Source organism: Bos taurus, chromosome 15 (genome assembly GCF_002263795.3).
Source record: "Bos taurus isolate L1 Dominette 01449 registration number 42190680 breed Hereford chromosome 15, ARS-UCD2.0, whole genome shotgun sequence".
NCBI classification, from domain to species: Eukaryota; Metazoa; Chordata; class Mammalia; order Artiodactyla; family Bovidae; genus Bos; species Bos taurus.
This window is the reverse complement of record NC_037342.1, coordinates 18,777,967-18,792,487: the sequence shown is the minus strand read 5'-3', so window position 1 is coordinate 18,792,487 and position 14,521 is coordinate 18,777,967.

Sequence of the window (14,521 nt, the reverse complement as noted above, 5' to 3'; positions counted from 1 at the left end):
CCGAGATTTGGGTCCTACCTTGCTTTTGCCAGTACCTCACTTCCCTCGATCCCTACATCATCTCCCAAACAACAACCAATTCTCATATTCTCTGACTGAGTGCCCTACAATTTAATTCAATTCATGAACCAACTATGGAAGCTAGCACAGACCCCACAGCTATAAGACACCACAAGACACCAACTGTAAATGGAGTCCCCAGGATATCTGCTCTTTTGCCCAGCCACTTATAATTGTGGGAGTTCCTATGGCTCACTCTACGGTTTCATAACTCACTAAATCTACTCATGTACTCAGGAAACTCTATACTTATCATTCAGGACAGTCACTTAGAAGAGAAGCTCAGGGCAGGGTGTGGGGCTGGAGGGAGTGCAGAGCTTCCATGATCTCTCTGGGTGCACCAGCCTCCCCTCATGTCAAGTGATCATCAACTTGGGATCTCCTCAAAACTTGCTCTTCAGGAGTTTTTATCAAGTCTTCCTTCCATAGGCATGATTGGTAAGACATTGGTGATTGAACTTAATCTCCATCCTTTCTTGTGTGCATGCATGCTCACTAGGTCACTTCAGTCGTGTCTGACTCTTTGTTACCCTGTGGACTATAGCCCACCAGGCTCCTGTGTCCATGGGATTCTCAAGGCAAGAATACTGGAGTGGGTTGCCATGCCCTCCTCCTGGGGATCTTCCTGACCCTGAGATCAAACATGCGTCCCTTGTGTCTCTTGTCTCCTGCGCTGGCAGGTGGGCTCTTTACAACTAGCACCACCTGGGAAGCCCCGTCCCTCCTTTCCTCCTCAGAAAATGAAGAGTGGGCTCAAAGTGCCAACCCTAGTCGCCGGAGGTAGCGAGCCTTTCCCTGGGAACTGTCTGAGGTGCCACCTTGAGTCATCTCACTAGCAGGAACTCAGGTATGGGGAAAGGGGCTCTTTATCAATAACAAAAGACACTCCCATCACTCAGGAAATTCCAAGGGTTTTGGAATCTCTGTGCCAGGAACTGAGGGCAAAGGCTATGGTGTTTTTTGTTGTTGTTGTTTAAATTATACTCCAACTTTCCCCCCATTCCCTAGGAATCATGGCCAGGATCTGAAACTGTGCTACCTGCCACCAGACTTCCCTTCTGGGAGCCATCTGCTTGGATTTCTATGAATGCTTCCTGGCTCCCCATCACTGCACTCTGCACACCTGCCAGGGCAGCCTGTCTGCTTACCTGTCTGCTCTCCCTCCTGTGAGGGTCTGCCTCCTAGACTAGCACAGCTCGCCATGCCTGCCCCCTCCATCCCAAGCCTGCCTCACTCTAGGGATCTCAGCTCCTTCCAGAACTCCCCCTCCCCCACGTTTAGCTAGCTTTTGGGTACCCAAAAGACAAGTTGGTTTTTGCACCCCCAGCAGAACATTAAAAGTTTGTATAAAGGCTTTAATGGGGTTCAGTCATATATTCAGCCCAGATGGTCTCAGCCTACAGGAATTAACTGTGTCATGTTCTGTCACATATCAATGTGACCCAGACATTCTAGTCAGGGACATGGCAGGACATAGGCTTTGGCACTGAAGAAGTCAGAGAAAGAATTGGGTCAGTTTGAATCACAGCAGGAGAAAAATCTATAGAGTATTAGATTTGAAGAATATTACTCTCCAGTATTATTTGAACACTTCTCTGGCCACGCTAGCTAGGCCTGTATCAGCGTTTCCATTATAAATCCTATTTCCAAGGGTTTATGACTTGCTGTAAAAATTCAATCCAAGCTGAAAAGCAGCATTGTGAGTTTGCAGTCCAGAAGCAGCTTGATTCAAAGAAAGGATAAAGGAAGTTGAGAAGAAACAGGGGGAAAAAAAGGAAACAGACTGTTTAAAAAGAAGAAAACTGGAGTGTTACACTGCTTTTCTACCCTCATGTGACTCAAAGATGATTTTGTTTTTAAATTTGAGTTTTCACATGTTATTAACCCCCATGTGCAAAGAGGCCTATGAGCACACTGAAGCCAAAAGCACTGAGCTCCATAATGGTGGTAACAGCAGGTGTTAAAACTTTCTCACCAGGGGGTCCTCAGAGAGCAAAGTCTCCCTCACAAACTGCATTCATGAAAACTCTCAGGAGACTCACATCAAATCATCTCTGGTTCAATAAAAGGCAAAGAGGGGACAGGAGATGCTTAGTGAGTTCATACTCTCTGATGAAGTAAAGGCAAATTATGACCCAATTCTTCATTTCCTGAAAATAAAGCAATCACTTCTGTCTCTCTGTTAACCTCCAGAGCATCCCAGCCTTCTACACATTTGTGACTATTTATCCAGTTATAATTTCACTATAAAGTGGCCCAAGGAATTCTTGGGACTTCTGCCAGCATCACTGCATCCTGTATTTCCCAAGGAGGGAACCCTTATGGTAGTTCAGAAATACCATCTCCAAACCTTGGGAGTACAAGCTTACACTGCACAACAATTCACCAAAGTCCACCTTGCCTCCTTTGAAGATGGGCCTTTGCCCTCAGTTCTCAGTAAAGAAAGCTTTAGGGCAGTTCAGGGGGACATGGAGAAGGCAACAGCCCGTCTTGGAGTCGGAGAATTTCTCCATAGCAGGGAGCCCAAGAATGGCATTCTAGTTGGAAGGAGAAAGTGGGAAACTTGTCTTGGCAATGATGACATAGCAAGCAATCATACAGACACTTAGACCAGTGGGTTATTTGGGGGAGCTATAACAGAGAGGACGCAAATGCCTCTCTAATTTTTGTTGCTGCTGGAAAAGTGAGATTCTACATTCAGGGAGATGATCTGTCTAAAACTCATAGTTTATTCTCAATTAGAGGAGTTGAGTAAAAAGAACAAGAAAGGAATTTGTTTTTATTAAGTAAATATCACTGCTGTGCCAGACAGCTTGCCAGTTTTTTTTTACACATTATTTCATATAAATTTTATAAAACCCTATGATATATATATATGCATTATCCATTGTTCATTTAAAAGATGAGAGAATTAAGACTAACTCACCCAATGTTAATCCACAAGCAAAGTGGCAGAGGCAAGACTGAATTCACACATATTTGATTTCAAAGTTTAGATCTTTCCACATCAGCTTCAAATAGAACTTCAATGGATAAATTACAGAGTGGAAACAAATTTGAGAAAGTCTGAAAGTTTCAAGCATGATGTTATATGAGGCAGGACTAGGGAGAGGCCAGAGTTTAATTATGTTAATTCCTCAAATTTATAAAGGTAAACTTAAATTCAGAAAATAAAAACCTCTGATTTATTAAAAAATCCAACCATTTTTCTAGTTTGATATAGAACAGTTTCACTGTATCTCTGAATTTTCCTTTTTTAAAAGCAGTGTTAAATTAAGCTATTTTATCTCAACTCTGCTACAATCTGTTTTGTGATCTTGGAGACTTTTTGTTTGTTCAGTCACTAAATCATGTCCTACTCTTTGCAACCCCATGGACTGCAGCATGCCGGGATTCCCTGTCCATCATCTCCTAGAGCTTGCTCAAACTCACGCAGATTGAGTCGGTGATGCCATCCTACCATCTCATCATCTATCATCACCTTCTCCTCCTGCCTTCAATCTTTCCCAGTGTCAGGGTCTTTTCCAGTGAGTCAGTTCTTCATATCAGGTGGCCAAAATATTGGAGTTTCAACTTCAGCATCAGTCCCTCCAATGAATATTCAGGGTTGATTTCTTTTAGGATTGACTGGTTTGATCTCCTTGCAGGCAAAGGGACTCTCAAGAGTTTTATCCAACACCACAGTTTGAAAGCATCAATTTTCAGCACTCAGCCTTCTTTGTGGTCCAACTCTCACATCCATAGATGACTATAGGGAAAAACCATAACTTTGACTATATGAACCTTCGCTGGCAAAGCAGTGTCTCTGCTTTTTAATATGCTGTCTAGGTTTGTCATAGCTTTTCTTCCAAGGAGCAAGCATCTTTTAATTTCATGATGGCAGTCAACATCCACAGTCACTTTGGAGCCCAAGAAAACAAAGTCTGTCACTGTTTCCATTGTTTCCCCATCTATTTGCCATGAAGTGATGGGACTGGATGCCATGATCTTAGTTTTTTGAATGCTGAGTTTTAAGACAGCTTTTTCACTCTTCTCTTTCACCTTCATCAAAAACTCTTTAGTTCCTCTTTGCTTTCTGCCATAAGAGTGGTGTCATCTATCTGAGATTATTGATATTTCTCCCAGCAATCTTGATTCCAGCATGAACTTCATCCAGTCCGGCATTTTGCATGATGTACTCTGCATATAAGTAAAATAAGCATGGTGACAATACACAGCCTTGATGTCCTCCTTTCGCAGTTAGGAACCAGTCATTTGTTTCATGTCCAGTTCTAACTGTTGCTTCTTGACCTGCATATAAATTTCTCAGGAGGCAGGTAAGGTGGTCTGGTATTCCCATCTCTGGAAAAATTTTCTACGGTTGTTATGATCCACACAGTCAAAGGCATTAGCATAGTCAATGAAGCAGATGTTTTTTCTGGAATTACCTTGCTTTTTCTCTCATCCAAAAGATGTTGACAATTTGATCTCTGGTTCCTCTGCATTTTCTAGATCCAGCTTGTACATCTGGAATTTCTTGGTTCACATACTGTTGAAACCTAGCTTGAAGGATTTTGAGCATTGCCTTGCTAGCATGTGAAATGAGCACAATTGTGCGGTAGTTGAATGTTTTTTTTTTTTTTTTTTTTTGCCCTTCTTTGGGACTGGAACAAAAACTGACCTTTTCCACTCCTGGAGATGGGAACCTGTAAACGGTATTTCCGCTTTGCCAGCTTGTGCTGTATTAAGCTCTGCCAACATGGGGTGCTAGAGAGGGGTTGGAGGGCTGCAGGAGGGGAAGATTGCCTCCTTTTTTGCTTTCTGTACCTACAGCAGTAGTTGGTTTCAGTTTCACATGTTTTACGCACTCGCAGAACCAGCCTTAGTGCACCACTTCAGAGACAACAGGCTGGCGGTCTGGGGCCTCTTCTCCCAGATTTTAACGGCCCCAGTCTCTTGTCTCTATTACTGAAGCTGCCATTCTTATGTAGCTCAGTGTTTCCCTTTATCATTATTTAGATATCTTCTTAACATATCTCTTTCATTAAAATTTCTATTAAAATAACTGGTGTGGTTCATTTTCCTGAATGGACTCTGACTGATACAAAGTCCTCTGAAGAGAGCTTCTTCTACCCCTTTCTCCTTGAATTCTCCCTGCTGTCTGAAAATTCTGTTTTATACTGTGCTATATTAAAAATTAACCAAAATCATTTTTATATATCTATATATATATGTAGATTATATATATAGGTATATTGTATTCGTTTTAAGTATACAACAATGAACTAATGCAATGTTATATATCAATTATATTATCTCAATAAGAAAAAAAAAAAAGCAATTCTCTCTCTAGCTTATGTGACTTTGAGCATGGTAACTTAACTTTCCTAAGGCTCAATTTTGTCATGTCTAACACTGGGGTATTAACATCTACCTAGAATATTGCAAGAACTGAATGAAACAATCTATGTGCAAGCGTCAAGCACAATAGCCGACGCATATGAATGCTTGTAATGATCATATATACGTCTGCCAGGCATCTCTGTATTTGAAGAATCATTCCTCCAGTTGCATGAAGTAATCCTACTTCATTCCAATTTTTGAGAAGAAGCTAATCCTTCAACTCAAGAATGAAAACATGCTTAAGTCATTTATCTGCCTGGCCACATGAGTCCAAGGGATGGACCTCCATTCCATGTCAGGCCAATTAGAATGGCCAAACAGAGTTGGCCAGGACTGTTCCTGAAATTTGGGAATAATTATGCTATTTATTGCTCTGATGCCTAAACTCTAAAATCTATATGCCCAAGATTCCATGCCATCTTTTGCAACACTTCAGTGACCAACTTGTCCCAGTTTGCAGAGACTTTATTCATTTTATAATAAATCTTAAAGCACTGTATTCCTGGAAACCCCTTCATCCCAGGCAGATAATTTGATTGGTCAAACTACCATGATAAAAGCCTGTAAGAGAAAGCAGGTGTTCCTCCAAATAAGATATCAGATCGGATCAGATCAGATCAGTCACTCAGTCATGTCCGACTCTTTGCGACCCCATGAATCGCAGCACACCAGGCCTCCCTGTCCATCACCAACTCCCGGAGTTCACTCAAACTCACATCCATTGGGTCAGTAATGCCATCCAGCCATCTCATCCTCTGTCGTCCCCTTCTCCTCCTGCCCATATACAAATGGCCAAAAAGCACATGAAAAGACACTCAACATCATTAGTCTTTAGGGAAATACAAATCAAAACCACAATCATGTGGTAATCACTTCGATGATTATAATCAGAAAGAGGGAGTAGGGAGGAGGTAAGAAGTATTGGTGAGGATGTGGAGAAATTTGGGCTTTTTCATATAGCTAGTGGGAATATGAAATAGTTCATCCACTATGGAAAAGTTTGGCATTTTCTCAAAAAGCTAAACAGAATTGCCACATGCTCTTGCAATACCATTCCCAGGTATGTACCCAAAAGAATTAAAAACATGCATTCAAACAAGTACATGTACACACATGTTCATAGCAGCACTATTAACAATAGCCAGAGAATGAAAATAGCCTCTTATGGGCCACCAAAAAAAAAAAAAAAAAAGAATGAAATAAAATAGCCTAAATCAATTGATCAATGCATCAATAGATAAATTGTGGTCTATATGTACAATGGTATTTTTATTCAGCCATAAAAATATGAAGTACTTGCATGTACTGCAATATGGATGACTCTCCAAATCATGATATTAAGTAAAATCAGCCAAGCATAAAAGTCACATATTTCTATTCATATGAAATAGCCAGAATAGATATACCCATAGAGATAGAATACAGATTGGCAGTTAGGTGGGGGTGGTAGGGAGACGGGGTAGCTGTTTAATGGGTAAGGCTTTTACTTTGGAGTGATGGAAATGTTTTGGAACTAGATAGAGGCACGCCACTGTGAATGTACTAAAATTGTTCACTTAAAGATGATTAACTACATTAATTTCATCTAAAATTATTTTGAAAGAAAGGAAGGGGAAGGAAGGAAGGAAGGAAAAGAAAAGACAGAAAAACAAGCCAGCTAGGACATAAAAAGAGAAGAAACTGAATCCTTAGAACTGAGAACTTAGATCAAGCCTTCCCCTAAGTGCATAAACCCATGATCTCGTCAGTTAAAAAACATAAGAAATTATTTTTTTACTTGAGTAAGTCTGACTTGGGTCTCTCTCCTTTTCAACCAAGAGTTCTAAATAGTATTGTCTTCAACTGCTGCTGCTGCTGCTGCTGCTGCTACTAAGTCACTTCAGTCGTGTCCAACTCTGTGCAACCCCATAGATGGCAGCCCACCAGGCTCCCCTATCCCTGGGATTCTCCAGGCAAGAATAGTGAAGTGGGTTGCCATTTCCTGCCCTCAATGCATGCATGCTAAGTCGCTTCAGTCATGTCCGACTCTGTGTGACCCAATAGACAGCAGCCCACCAGGCTCCTCTGTCCATGGGATTCTCTAGGCAAGAATACTGGAATGGGTTGCCATTTCCTTCTCCATGTCTTCAACTAATGATAATTAATTTTTAACCCAGTATCCACTAAAATTTAATCTAGTTTCTGTCTGCCCTGGCTTCAGTGGAGGTAAAGAATGATTATCACTGCCCTGTCTAGAAAAGCTCTGCCTGCCGTAGCTCACTGTGGGGTGCCCTTCAGCCAGCTGTTTGTCAGGCTTGTGGTGGTGGTTTAGTCGCCTAAGTCATGTCTGACTCTTGCAACCCCATGCTCTATAGACCGCCAGGCTCCTCTGCCCAAGGGATTTCCCAGGCAAGAATACTGGAGTGGGTTGCCATTTCCTTCTCCAGGGGATCTTCCCATCCCAGGTATCAAATCCATGTCTCCAGCATTGCAGGTGGATCCTTTATCAATTGAGCCACCAGGGAAGCCAGGCTGAATAGTCCTAATTGTTTCAACCTTTGCCATTGCTGCTTGAAAAAATCCTTCTTGACTGGTATCTGAACCAGAAAAGCACATAATATTCTAGAAAATTCCTTGGCAGAAATCAAAGATATGACATACAGTTCTCCCCATTCTTATTAACAAAAAGAATGGCTGATGTGTCTCACCGAAACGATTCTGTCATCTCACTCAGGGGTGAAAGAACATCGAACATACAATCTGAAAATGAATCCTTGTACTTCAGACCTTCCCTCTCCTCCCTCATACTCACCTTGATGTTTCTTTTGTATTATTAGCAAAGGGCTAATCGTATTTTAATGTTGTAGGCTGGAGTTTAATTGCTACTGTATAACCGAATGACTCAAAGTGGAGGAAACTAATTACCTCCATGAAAATTTGATGTGATTCTGTCAAATGTCCATCTGGTTCTCCGAATATCCCTACAGCTGACTACTTAATCAGTTTGCTAATATTCTACAAGAGGTTGTGTTTTATTAACGTGCCTTGCCATGGAGAAATTAACTGACAACACGACATCAGTTAGGCTCTCCGGCCCCACTCTCTCATGGCCTCATACCTTATGTTTTATGAACAGCAATATTGCTGACCTTGGTAGCACTGCGCATGCATGCCCACTTGGCCATGGGCCATTTTTGTCTGTCTTAGTAAATCAGTAGTTTTTGAAGACTCCCTGCTGCTGCTGCCCAGAGAGAATAAACAAGTCTGCAGCCCCCACAGCTCCTTGAGTCTTCTTCCATCTTCCCTGGTCACGCCTTATCTACCCTGGGTTCAGTGAACAGTATGAATGTCAAGACACTTGCCCTCCATGGCCAGCTAAATCATGGAGATTGGCATTGGGTTTGGAGTGACTTAAACTAAACCAAATGCTTGAAGTCCTTGGATGTGCTACGATCAGAGAAAACCTGATAAAATTCTCACAATGGCAAATAGTAACAACAATCACCAACACAGGCAGAAAAAGAAAAAGCTTTTTCCTATGTGACAGAACACTTTAGACAAGTCTTGTAACTTCTGGCCTCAGGATTGTCATCTGTAATAGCAAATGGTTGGAACAGTTTTCTAAAGCCTTTCTTAGCACCAAAATTTTGACTTCTACCTATCAAAATGGGATTGTTCAATAACAGATTTCTCCCGTCATAAAGAAAAATGGTAGAAATGATATTCCCATTTAACAGTTGTGTAAATCTGAGGAGCAGCTCAAGGTATAAGAGCCACAAATAAGCAAGATCTTTCATCAGCCAGATAGTGTTCCATTCATGTATTTATTCAGTCAGTCAGACCATAATTATCAGAGCAACCTTTGTGGAAATGCTTCAAAACGCATTCTAGGACCTCTTTTTCAGAGACATAGAACCTGGAATAGCAATTCTGAACCTCAGAGTTAATAAACATCAGCTGCTGGAATAATAAAATAAATACTAAACTGAATCACCTAAATTGTCACTTTATTGTATATTTGAAACTAATACAAGATTGTAAATTAACTATACCTCAATAAAAAAATAAAAATAAAAAATATTACACCAAAAATATGTGGAGATCAAAATTAATAAGAAATCATATCAAGGGTGCCCAGTCTTGCCACTATTATTCAACATAGTTTTGGAAGTCATAACCATGGCAATCAGAGAAGAAAAAGAAACAAGAGGAAAAGAAGTAAAATTCCATATTGGAAAAGAAGTAAAATTCTCACTGTTTGCAGATGACATGATACTATACATAAAAAACCCTAAAAATACCTTCAGAAAATTACTGGAGCTAATCAATGAATTTAGTAAAGTGGCAGGATACAAAATCAATGCACAGAAATTCCTTGCATTTCTATACACTAACAATAAGAAATCAGAAAGAGAAATTAAGGAAACAATTCCATTCACCACTGCAACAGAAAGAAAAAAAAAAAAACCTAAGAATAAACCTACCTATGGAGACAAAAGACTGTACTCAAAAAACTATAAGACACTGATAAAAGAAATCAAAGATGACACAAACAGATGGAGAGATGTATCATGTTCTTGGATTGGAAGGATCAATACTGTGAAAATGACTATACTACTCAGAGCAATTTACAGATTCAATGAAATCCCTATCAAATTACCAAAGGCATTTTTCACAGAACTGGAATGAAAAATTTTACAATATTTATGGAAACACAAAAGACTCCAAAATAGCCATAGCAAATCTTGAGAAAGAAAAATGAAGCTGGGCCGTGACCTAAGTTCCGGTCACCGGGCGCACGTGGGCAGAAGCGCCCGTGCCCGCCGCGGCTCGTCTCTCTGGTTACCGCGCGTTTGCTGGCCGGGCCGCCGCCCGATAAAAAAAAAAGAAAAAAAAGAAAAATGAAGCTGGAGGAATCAACCTGCCTGACTTCAGACTATACTACAAAGCTACAGTAATCAAGATGGTATGGTACTGACAAAAAACAGAAATATAGATCAATAGAATAAGATAGAAAGCCCAGAGATACACCCACACACATATGGCCACCTTATCTTTGACAAAGGAGGCAAGAATATACAATGGAGAAAAGATAGCCACTTCAGTAAGAAGTGCTGGGAAAACTCGACCACCACATGTAAATGAATGAAATTAGAACACTTCCTAAGATCATACATAAAAATAAACTCAAATAGATTAAAGACCTAAATGTAAGGCCAGAAAATATGAAACTTTTAGAGGAAAACATAGGCAGGACATTTTTTGACATAAAATCACAGCAAGATCCTCTTTGACCTACCATCTAGAGTAATGGAAATAAAAACAAAACTAAAGAAATAGGACCTAATTAAATTTATAAGCTTTTTCACAACAAAGGAAACTATAAACAAGATAAAAAGACAGCCCTCAGAATGGGAGAAAATATTTGCAAAGAAAGCAACTAACAAAGGATTAATCTCCAAAATATGCAAGCAGCTTATGCACCTCAAGATCAGAAAAACAAACAACCCAATCAAAACATGGGGAAAAGACCTGAACATACATTTCTCCAAAGAAGACATACACATGGCCAACAGACACAAAAAGATGCTCAACATTGCCTTTATTAGAGAAATGCAAATCAAAACTACAATGAGAATAGTACAAACCTCACACTGATCAGAATGGCCATCATCAAAAAGCCTACAAACAATAAATGCTGGTGAGGATATGGAGAAAAGGAAGCCCTCTTGCACTGTTGGTGGGAATGTAAATTGGTACAGCCACTATTGAAATTCCTTTAAAAACTAGGAATAAAGCTACTACATGGCCCAGCAATCCCACTACTGGGCATATACCCTAAGAAAACCACAATTCAAGATGGCACATGTACCTCAGTGTTCATGTACTATTACAATGGCCAAGACATGGAAGCAGCCTAGATGTCCATCGACAGTTGAATGGATAAAGAAGTTGTGGTATAAATATGCAATGGAATATTACTCTGCCATGAAAAATAAATGAACATGAGCCAGTTGAATTGAGGTGGATGAACAAAGAGCCTGTTATATAGAGTGAAGTAAGTCAAAAAGAAAGAAAGAAATATCATATATTAATGCATATATGCAGAATCTAGAAAATGGTGCCAATGAACCTATTTTCAGGGTAAGAATAGAGACACAGAAGTAGAGAATGGATTTGTAGCCACAGAAGGGGAAGGAGAGGATGTGATAAATTAGAAGAGTCGTCACATATAAAATAGATAGCTAGTGGGAAGTTGCTGTAAAGCACAAGAAACTCAGCCTGGTGCTCTGTGATGACCTAGAGGGGTAGAAGAGGGAGGGGAAAGAAGCTCAAGAGGAGGGAATATGTGTACACTTATGACTGGTTCACATTGCTGTACAGCAGAAACGAACACAACATTGTAAAGAAATTATCCTCCAATTAAAAATTAACACTTAAAAATAATTTTAAAAGAAATCATATCAACATTCATATTATATCTTCCAATGTAATAAGTGGAATCATACATGTAGAATACACTTTTCTTGAGCCAGAGTTCAACTAACTCCCAAGCTAAATGTGGAATATTAAGGTAATATCAGCTGGAGGTCAATCAATAGTGGATACTAAGGCAACACTGGAAATTTAGTGAGTTGGAAAAAATGTATTTCACAAGAACTCTTTTCAGATTATGTGATTAGGAAAAAATTTTTTTTAAATTTTATTTTATTTTTAAATTTTACAATATTGTATTAGTTTTGCCAAATATCGAAATGAATCCGCCACAGGTATACTTGTGTTCCCCATCCTGAACCCTCCTCCCTCCTCCCTCCCCATACCCTCCCTCTGGGTCGTCCCAGTGCACCAGCCCCAAGCATCCAGTATCATGCATCGAACCTGGACTGGCGACTCGTTTCATACATGATATTATACCTGTTTCAATGCCATTCTCCCAAATCTCCCCACCCTCTCCCTCTCCCACAGAGTCCATAAGACTGATCTATACATCAGTGTCTCTTTTGCTGTCTCGTACACGGGGTTATTGTTACCATCTTTCTAAATTCCATATATATGCATTAGTATACTGTATTGGTGTTTTTCTTTCTGGCTTACTTCACTCTGTATAATAGGTTCCAGTTTCATCCATCTCATTAGAACTGATTCAAATGTATTCTTTCTTTTTAATTTAATTTTTTAACTTTACAATGTTGTATTGGTTTTGCCATATATCAACATGAATCTGCCACAGGTATACACGTGTTCCCCATCCTGAACCATCCTTTCTCAAAACCACTTGGTATTGGATGAGCCCCTCACCCACTCAGGAACACATTCAACTAACATGAGACTGCACATCCATGAACTGTCTTCTAAGAAAGTTGATTGGCTTAATGCAGAGATTTCTTTTGTCTGAGTTGGGTACACAACTTTGGGACAGATGTGAATTACTTAGAGCTGCATCTTTCCCCCATTTGAAATATGCATCCTTTCCCCATGAGATAGATCCTTACCTCAGATGAACAAATATTTAAGAAAAACAGATTTAAGGGACACCAAATTTCAGCATTTTCATGGGATGCTTCAATGTTTTAGCCTAGTCCTTCCCCACACATACTCCTCTTTGGTCCGGGGAAAGCAGACCACACAGGGAAGATATTGCACACAATTAGATCCTTCCTTCTCCCTTGAGTTAGCCGTGGGACTGTTTGTTCAAGCAGTGGAAAGAAAACCAGAGACGCAAAGCACAGTAAGAACTTGGTGAAAGCACAGAGATTCCTAGAGCTCGTCCTTTTGCCGTGAGTAGGTGACTTAGGATAAATAGTTCATACAATTAGAACCTCATTCACTGACGTTAAAGATTACTTATTAGATCAAAACTTACTAAGTTTAAAAGTTAAACACTTAAGCCACTGACAATAAAGTGAATGTGAGAAGTCTATCATGGTTGGGGTACACTTGGGGCCTCCTCTGTGACTACATGGTATTGGGTATACAGATCCACAGATGAGGGAACACAGCCCCTCCTGGCCCCTCCCTGCAAAGTGCTGTCAGTGTATTGAACAGTTTTTAGCGATGACCCTGAACCTTAGTTTTCTTTCCTCCTCAGATCCATCTTTTTCTCTATTTACAGTGCTTTTTCAGAATGTACTAGAAGCTTCTCAGGCCAAAGACTCAATTGTTCAACAACGATTTAATGTGCATCACTGCGCACTGCATACTACAGCAGGTACTGGAGATACAAGGGTGGATAAGATGAAGCACTTACCCTTGGGGAGCTCAAAGCTAAGAACAACCTCACACAGCTCAGCTGCAAGTATGGGAATGCAGGTAGCCACAGAGAACCAGGGAGAGAGCAGATGAAAATTGCATAATCTGATTCCATTCAATAATGATAATGCTAAACTACACTGTGCTAATACTCCATGTTCACTATTTCCTTTCATCCTCTCACTAAGCCTATGAAGTATTAATAATCCCATTTATGAGTATGCAGAAATGTTTATCTTTTTCTAATAGCAGCTAGTCAGATAATTCTTTTGTAAGGAGAAAGCTAGCTTTGCTCCAAAGCTGTTGGATAAGCCTGCTCATCCAAATCCAGAAGAATCAGCCTCCAGACAAGGGTACTGGGCTGGGCACTAGATTTCCTTCAGGAGAGCAAAGAGCTACTTTACATAATAAACAGAGGAAAGAGTGAATGCTGAGGAAACTGGGAGAATGGAGTAAAAGCTGCAGAGCTATGTGGGGTAAGTTTATGTGCAGGGTAAGTATCAGCAGAAAAGCAGAATCCCCAGCTAAGGTGTAGGGGAAGGAGGGAAGATGGAAAAAGAAATAAGACATAGGTTTTTCAAGAAATATGCTGTGTGCTTTGTGAGGTAACCTCTTCCTGAGACCCCACAAACATTCAGTAAATCTCTTGAATTTCTTACAGAAACCAGTGATTTAACTGAATTTTACCTCAAAGCTGACAAAGTACAGGCTACAATGCATGCACTGATGAGGGGAAGGGTGTGCTGAAATAAAAATGGAATGTAAAGAGATTAAGGTAAAATCCCAGGCTCTGTCCCATTTTGAGGTACAAAAGTGTTGAGAGGCCAGAGAACTGTGTCTGCTTCTTAAG